An 8,983-nucleotide genomic window follows, 5' to 3' on the forward strand; every position below is an offset into this window, starting at 1 on the left:
TGTAAGCAGGCATGTAGGTACTGTAAGTAGGCAGGCAGGTAGGCACTGTAAGTAGGCAGGCAGGCAGGTAGGCACAGTAAGTAGGTAGGCAGGTAGGCACTGTAAGTAGGCAGGCAGGTACTGTAAGTAGGCAGGCAGGTAGACGCTGTAAGTAGGCAGGCAGGTAGGCACTGTAAGTAGGCAGGCAGGTAGGCACTGTAAGTAGGCAGGCAGGTAGGCACTGTAAGTAGGCAGGTGGGTAGGTACTGTAAGTAGGCAGGCAGGTAGGGACACTGTAAGTAGGCAGGCAGATAGGTACTGTAAGCAGGCATGTAGGTACTGTAAGTAGGCAGGCAGGTAGGCACTGTAAGTAGGGAGGCAGGTAGGCACTGTAAGTAGGCAGGCAGGTAGGTACTGTAAGTAGGCAGGCAGGTAGGCAGTAAGTAGGCAGGCAGGTAGGCACTGTAAGTAGGCAGGCAGGTAGATACTGTAAGTAGGCGGGCAGGTAGGGACACTGTAAGTAGGCAGGCAGGTAGGCACTGTAAGTAGGCAGGCAGGTAGGGACACTGTAAGTAGGCAGGCAGGTAGGTACTGTAAGCAGGCATGTAGGTACTGTAAGTAGGCAGGCAGGTAGGCACTGTAAGTAGGCAGGCAGGTAGGCACTGTAAGTAGGCAGGCAGGTAGATACTGTAAGTAGGCGGGCAGGTAGGGACACTGTAAGTAGGCAGGCAGGTAAGTACTGTAGTAGGCAGGCAGGTAGGCACTGTAAGTAGGCAGGCAGGTAGATACTGTAAGTAGGCGGGCAGGTAGGGACACTGTAAGTAGGCAGGCAGGTAGGCACTGTAAGTAGGCAGGCAGGTAGGGACACTGTAAGTAGGCAGGCAGGTAGGCACTGTAAGTAGGCAGGCAGGTAGGTAGGTAGGGACACTGTAAGTAGGCAGGCAGGTAGGCACTGTAAGTAGGCAGGCAGGTAGGCACTGTAAGTAGGCAGGCAGGTAGGGACACTGTAAGTAGGCAGGCAGGTAAGTACTGTAAGTAGGCAGGCAGGTAGGCACTGTAAGTAGGCAGGCAGGTGCTGGGGCATTTAAAGCCCTTAACACTCATGGACACACACTTACAGGAAGAAATGCATACACATATGAGGTGAAGGCATGCAGTCTCTCACACAAACACACTCCTACAAACCCATACACATATATAGGAAGGAGCACACTCCCCATAGCTCATTTTAGCATGTCCACAGCAGCATATTCCCCATGCAGATGTCATACTACTACCACCTCTACAAAGTAGAGACAAACCAGTCTGCCTCTGGCCTATATAGACACAATGACATATTCTTATAGAGATCTACCAATATTAGTTACTGGAGAGGGTTGTAGTAGGAACCTATTACAGTCAATTAAGTTACTTAAACTAAGGGGAGCATGAGCCTGTCTATTACTGTGATGGGTTCTGATTTCTTAACCTTTGAAATCATGAAATATACTTATTCATTTCACTGAGGGAGAGAGGGTAATGTATAACGTTTACATTGTGTCAGGATATGTTATTGTCAGACATCAGGGATCCTATGGGAGGAGAAGAGGCACAGTCTGGTACCATGACAGCCGTGAGTTGCAGAAGGACTAAGGAATTTGGGCAGAGGTCAGGTTAGATGAAGTGGGGAAGAACATATATCACTAATCTTCTGGATAGCAACAGAGTTATATTGGCTGTTCAGATGTGTAAGGAGGGGCTCAGCATTGGATAAAGGGTTAAATATCAGTGCTTGTGTGAATATGTTCCTTGTCTTTTGCAGCTGTGTGATCCAGTGGGTGAATAAACGTGGTTTGAGCTTGATTAAGTGTCCGTGAGTTGTTGTTTTTTTAACTCTGTTTATTTAGAACCTACTGTAACAACTGTTTTTCCACTTGGTCTTCTGGGTCTTTTGTGGCACACAATAAGCTCAGCTTGGCCCACATGCTGAACGTGTGCCGGTCCAAAGAGAATGTCCCCCTCCCTGGGTGTCTCCACTGCATTCAGACCAGGCCATATAAGTGTCAGGTCCACTAATATGAAATGTTTACAGATATAACGATAAATCTAATCAGACTAAAGGGGTTTGGTTTGCTCCAAGCAGAACTCAGCTAGGTGAATCAAACATCTGTGCACGTATACAGTCCCTAAAGACCTTCGCTTGAATTTTTTGGTTTTTTTTTAAATGCCAAAATGTTAGTTGTTTGTCCCTCTTGAGCCACCATAGCAACATAGCCAGTACATTTCCTCAAAATAGCCCAAATTAATCTAAAATAAATCAAGAAATCTGTCATCAGTTTCAACGTTTTTGCTAAAGAAATCTTAGTCAAGCAAATTTACATCTAACTGAAATATTTGTTGCATAATTTTTCAAGTGAACAAATTTGTTTGAAACCTAGTCGTCTCTCGTTGAATGACAACAAACACTTCACTGAAGAATCCCGTCCATAGTTCCCACCCTATATAGTTCACTACATTTGGCAAATCTGACCTTAACTCTTATCCTCCTGATTCCTGCTTACAGGCAAAAACTCAAACAAGAAGGACCAGTGACACGCTCAATACCGAAGTGCGGTCAGATGAAGCTGATGCTAAGCTACAGGACAGTTTTGCTAGCACAGTCTGGAATATATTATGGGATTCATCCAATAACATTGAGGAGTTTACCACATCAGTCGCCGGCTTCATTAACAAGAGCATTGACGTCGTCGTCCCCACAGTGACCGTACGTACATATCCCAACCAGAAACCATGGATACAGGCAACAGCCACAGTGAGCTAAAGCTTCCACTTTCAAGGAGCTTCACACTAATCCGGAACGCTTATCAGAAATCCTGCTAAACCCTCCGACGAACCATCAAACAGGCTAAACGGACGACTGTAATCACGCTCTCCATAGCCGATTTGAGTTAGGCCTTTTAAACATTCCCAAGGCCACACGGATTACCAGGACACATAGTCAGAGCATGCACTGACCAGCTAGTAAGTGTCTTTAATAAAAATGTCTACCTCTCCCTGACCCAATCTGTAATACCTACAGGTTTAAAGCAGACCAACATAGTCCCTGTGTCAAAGAATTCCAAGGTAACCTGCCTAAATGACTACCGCCCTGTAGCACTCCCATCTGTAGCCATGTAATGCTTTGAAAGGCTGGTAATGGCTCACATCAACACCATCATCCCAGAAACCCTAGACCCACTCCAATTTGCATACCGCCCCAACAGATCCACAGATGAAGCCATCTCTTTTGCACTCCACACTGCCCTTTCCCACATGGACAAAAGGAACACCTACGTGAGAATGCTGTTCACTGACTACAGCTCAGCGTTCAACACCATAGTGCCCTCCAAGGACCCTGGGACTGAACATCTCCCTCTGCAACTGGATTCTGGATTTCCTGACAGACCGCCCCCAGGTGGTGAGGGTAAGCAACAACACCACGCTGACCCTCAACACGGGGGGCACCTCAAGGTTGCGTGCTTAGTGCCCTCCCCTACTCCCTGGTAACCCACGACTGCGTGGCCACGCACGGCTCCAAAACCATCATTAAGTTTGTCGATGACACAACGGTGGTAGGCCTCACCAGCGATGATGACGAGACAGCCTATAGGGAGGAGGTCATAGACCTGGCAGTGTGGTGCCATGACAACAACCTCTTCCTCAATGTGATCAAAACAAAGGAGTGGATTGTGGACTACAGGAAACTGAAGGGCGGGCACGACCTCATTCACATCGACAGGGCTGTAGTGGGGCGGGTCAAGACCCTCAAGTTCCTCAGTGTCAACATCTCTAAGGACCTATCGTGGTCTACACACACCAACAGTCATGAAGAGGGCATAACACCTATACCCCATCGGGAGGCTGAAAAGGTTTGGCATTGGATCTCAGATCCTCAAAAATGTCTACAGCTGCAACATCAAGAGCATCCTGACTGGTTTCATCACCGCCTGGTATGGCAACTGCTCGGCCTCCGACCGCAAGGCGCTACACAAGGTAGTGCGTATGGCCCAGTAAATCACCGGAGCTGAGCCTCCTGCCATCCAGGACCTCTGTACCAGGAGGTGTCAGAGGAAGGCCCTAAAAATTGTCAAAGACTCCAGCCACCCAAGTCATAGACTGTTCTCTCTGTTACAGCATGGCAAGCGGTACCGGAGCACCAAGTCTAGGTCCAAAAGGCTCCCCAACCCATTAGACTGCTGAACAGTTCATCAAAATGGCTACCCTGACTATTTACATTGACACCCTTATTTTATTCTTATTATTGGCACTGACTCGCTTGCACAGGCTTGACGTACACTCACTGGACTCTAACCACACACTCACACATATGACCCTGACACTCCAACACACAGGCACCCTTTCACACTCTTCACATACTCTGTTGCTACTCTGTTTATTATCTATACTGATTGCCTAGTCACTTTACCCTTACCTATATGTACAGTACCAGTCAAAAGTTTGGACACACCTACTCATTCAAGGTTGTTTTTTTTACTATTTTCTACATTGTAGAATAATAGTGAAAACATCAACACTATGAAAATAACACATATGGAATCATGTAGTAACCTAAACAAAAAAAAACACAAAAAAAGTGTTAAACAAATCTAAATATATTTCATTTATTTAGGTTCTTCAATCTAACCACCCTGTCATTTAATTCAATTTGTTTTATTTGATGTTTTACCTCTGTATGGAACACCCTATGGGCCCTGGTCAAAAGTAGTGAACTATATAGGGTACCATTTAAGACACAGGCAGTGACAGAGACCATCTCTGAGATGAACTACTGCACCAGTTTGTTTCCCTGATGGAACCCTAACAGCCTTGTAAAACACTGTATAACCAGACCATATAAAAGACTGTAATATGGTTATGTCAGGAAGAGAGAGAGAGAGAGAGAGAGAGAGAGAGAGAGAGAGAGAGAGAGACAGAGACAGAGGCAGAGAGAGAGATAGACAAAGAGAGAGAGAGAGAGAGAGAGAGACAGAGAGAGAGAGACAGAGACAGAGAGAGAGACAGAGAGAGACAGAGAGAGAGAGAGACAAAGAGAGAGACAGAGAGAGAGAGAGAGACAGAGAGAGAGACAGAGAGAGAGACAGAGAGAGAGAGACAGAGAGAGACAGAGAGAGAGAGCGAAAGAGAGAGAGAGAGAGAGAGCGAAAGAGAGAGCGAAAGAGAGAGAGAAAGAGAGAGAGAGAGAGACAGAGAGAGACAGAGAGAGAGAGACAGAGAGAGAGACAGAGAGAGAGACAGAGCGAGAGAGAGAGCGAAAGAGAGAGAGAGAGAGAGAGCGAAAGAGAGAGAGAGAGAGAGCGCGAAAGAGAGAGAGAGAGACAGAGAGAGAGAGAAAAGAGAGAGAGAGACAGACAGAGAGACAGAGAGAGACAGAGAGACAGAGAGAGACAGAGAGACAGAGAGAGACAGAGAGAGAGAGAGCGAAAGAGAGAGAGAGAGAGAGACAGAGAGAGAGAGAGAGGGAGAGAGAGAGAGCGAAAGTGAGAGAGAGAGAGACAGAGAGAGTGAGAGAGCGAGAGAGAGAGAGAGAGAGCGAAAGAGAGAGAGAGACAGAGAGAGAGAGAGAGGGAGAGAGAGAGCAAACACAGCTCAGATATGTCTGCAGCCTTGTTATAAGGTCATTTTGATAAAGATGATGAGTCTTTAAATGGCTACTTACTCACAAGTTGAACTGCAATCCTCTTCCACCAATGGTGGAGCAGTGTTTTGGACACTGCAAAAACACATGAATAATAGTTATTTTAACTCATATAACCTCAGTTTCAAAATAGGATAAACATGCTTCAGATAGATAGATACAGTTGAAGTCAGAAGTTTACATACACTTAGGTTGGAGTCATGAAAACTCGTTTGAAAACCACTTCACAAATTTCTTGTTAACAAACTATAGTTTTGGCCAGTCGGTTAGGATATCTACTTTGTGCATGACACAAGCAATTTTTCCAACAATTGTTTACAGACAGATTATTTCACTTATAATTCATTGTATCACAATTCCAGTGGGTCAAATGTTTACATACACTAAATTGACTGTGCCTTTAAACAGCTTGGAAAATTCCAGAAAATTATGTCATGGCTTTAGAAGCTTCTGATAGGCTAATTGATATCATTTGAGTCAAGTGGAGGTGTACCTGTAGATGTATTTCAAGGCCTACCTTCAAACTCAGTGCCTCTTTGCTTGATATCATGGGAAAATCAAAAGAAATCAGCCAAGACCTCTGAAAAAAAAATGTAGACCTCCACAAGTCTGGTTCATCCTTGGGAGCAACTTCCAAATTCCTGAAGGTATCACGTTCATCTGTACAAACAATAATGCGCGAGTATAAACACCATGGGACCACGCAGCCGTCATACCGCTCAGGAAGAGACACGTTCTTTGGTGCGAAAAGTGCAAATAAATCCCAGAACAACAGCAAAGGACTGTGTGAAGATGCTGGAGGAAACAGATACAAAAGTATCTACATACACAGTAAAATGAGTCCTATTACGACATAACCTGAAAGGCCGCTCAGCAAGGAAGAAGCCACTGCTCCAAAGCCGCCATAAAAAAGCCAGACTATTGTTTGCAACTGCACACGGGGACAAAGATCGTACTTTTTGGAGAAATGTCCTCTGGTCTGATGAAACAAAAATAGACTGTTTGGCCATAATGACCATTGTTTTGTTTGGAGGAAAAAGGGGGAGGCTTGCAAGCTGAAGAACACCATCCCAACCGTGAAGCACGGGGGTGGCAACATCATGTTGTGGGGGTGCTTTGCTGCAGGAGGGACTGGTGCACTTCACAAAATAGATGGCACCATGAGGAAGGGAAATTATGTGGATATATTGAAGCAACTCAAGACATCAGTCAGGAAGTTAAATCTTGGTCACAAATGGGTCTTCCAAATGGACAATGGCCCCAAACATACTTCCAAAGTTGTGGCAAAATTGCTTAAAGATAACAAAGTCAAGGTATTGGAGTGTCCATCACAAAGCCCTGACCTCAATCCCATATACAATTTGTGGGCAGAACTGAAAAAGTGTGTGCGAGCAAGGAGGCCTACAAACCTGACTCAGTTACATCAGCTCTGTCAGAAGGAGTGGGCCAAAATTCAGTTTGTGGAAGGCTACCTGAACCATTGGACCCAAGTTAAACAATTTAAAGGCAATGCTACCAAATACTAATTGAGTGCATGTAAACCTCTGACCTACTGCAAATTTTATGAAAGAAATAAAAGCTTAAATAAATCATTCTCTACTATTATTCTGACATTTCACATTCTTAAAATAAAGTGGTGATCTTAACTGACCTATGTCTGGAATTGTGAAAAACTGAGTTTAAATGTTTTTGGCTAAGGTGTATGTAAACTTCCGACTTCAACTGTAGATAGATAGATAGATAGATAGATAGATAGATAGATAGATAGATAGATAGATAGGGATAGATAGATAGATAGATAGATAGATAGATAGATAGATAGATAGATAGATAGATAGATAGACAGACAGACAGACAGACAGACAGACAGACAGACAGACAGACAGACAGATAGATAGATAGATAGATAGATGATAGATAGATAGATAGATAGATAGATAGATAGATAGATAGATAGATAGATATGTAAACATAGCATAAGCGCAATCAAATGAATTCCCATGGACATGGAAATGAGGTTACAAAATAGCCCTTGTAACTTCAAGTCAAACATGGTGATCAGACTGTCTGTGTGAAACATGTACACTTGAGTGTGCTTCTACTCTGCTACAGTGGCCTAACAAAGCAAAGTGAAACAAGTGCGAATGCAATAAAATAATCAAGAAAACTAAAGCAAAAGGTTTCTCCCCAATCTACAAAAGAATGTATTTGGGTCTATTCTAGACGTTGTGGTCTCAATAGGCTACTGCCGATAGCCCACAGTAATGTTTTGTCTATAACAGACTTACGTAACGTTGAACTTGGCAGCGCGGACAATATTCAGACTTCAACCGCTTCGTTAATGTAACAGTGAAAAATGTATTTTCGCAAATTTCTACCATCTATTCTACAGTAGTATTCAAAACTAAACGGGTATTCAATTGATACTTTATATCCGTTTGATGGAGATTTAAAACGCAGTTGTAACAATGTAACGTTACCTAACAACAAAGAGATATTGTGCACATGAAATAAATAAAAAATCCACGACTAAAAAATTACAATAGTAGAAGTGCTGTAAAATCTCGGGATTGCAAGCTAAAACTCGTAAAATATCCTCGTTGTAAAATAATACAATTATGAAAACGATAAAACTATTTTTTTTTAAATAAACTTTTCAGAAAAAGAAAAAAAAATGTGTAACAAAAATTAACTGTTAATCGAGTTAGTCGAAGTTTCATAAACCAAGCCAGAAGTAATTGGTTAATTTACCTTTATTAGGTCCAATAATATCCGAGGTGATATAATGTGTGTCTGTAATTTGTGAATCGGACGTAGCTACGTTATGAGACTAAAAATCGAAAAATCATTGCGTCAGTCCGTTTAAATACTGATCCGAATCTTGGAGGGTACGGGAATGCGGAACTTGCTGTCCCAGACGTAAGCGCCGACAGAAATAGACCGCAGGGCTAAATGGAAGAAGAAGAAGAAGAAGAAGAAGAAGAAGAAGAAGAAGAAGAAGAAGAAGGGGAGAAAAAAAAAAGAAATAAGCATTGTTCGCTCCACCCCTAGCAACCAAAAAAACACACAACATTCTGATTGTGACTTTCAGCTTCCTCTGTTGGAGGAGTCGTCACTACTTACCAATGTCCTCATCCCGCCTATTTCTACTATAGCTCTTCTTATTCCAATGTGATTTTAAAACATAAATGTAACCTTAACCTTAACTACACTGCTAACATTATGCCTCACACAAACATTAAATGAAGACCAAAAAGCACATTGTTGTTTTTGTGTTCATTTTTGTAAACGCCAAATTGTGTCTATAAACACAAATCTGTTACTTATTTA

General features: G+C 43.2%; 1 protein-coding gene across 2 annotated transcripts in view; it reads right to left on the reverse strand.

The window, feature by feature from the left end:
* Positions 1–8,601, reverse strand: part of LOC112236217 (jun dimerization protein 2) — a 31,238-nt gene extending 22,637 nt beyond the window's left edge. The window contains exons 1-2 of one of the 2 annotated variants that reach the window (XM_024404797.2): positions 8,405–8,601; positions 5,679–5,728 (exon numbers count right to left, since the gene is read on the reverse strand). The gene's annotated coding sequence lies outside the window, so the exon portion shown is untranslated. Of the gene's footprint in view, positions 1–5,674; positions 5,729–8,404 lie in introns of both variants that reach the window. The other variant, XM_024404796.2, reaches the window with a different exon arrangement.
* Between the last annotated feature and the right edge of the window lie 382 nt (positions 8,602–8,983).

Source organism: Oncorhynchus tshawytscha, linkage group LG18 (assembly GCF_018296145.1).
Source record: "Oncorhynchus tshawytscha isolate Ot180627B linkage group LG18, Otsh_v2.0, whole genome shotgun sequence".
Taxonomy (NCBI): Eukaryota; Metazoa; Chordata; class Actinopteri; order Salmoniformes; family Salmonidae; genus Oncorhynchus; species Oncorhynchus tshawytscha.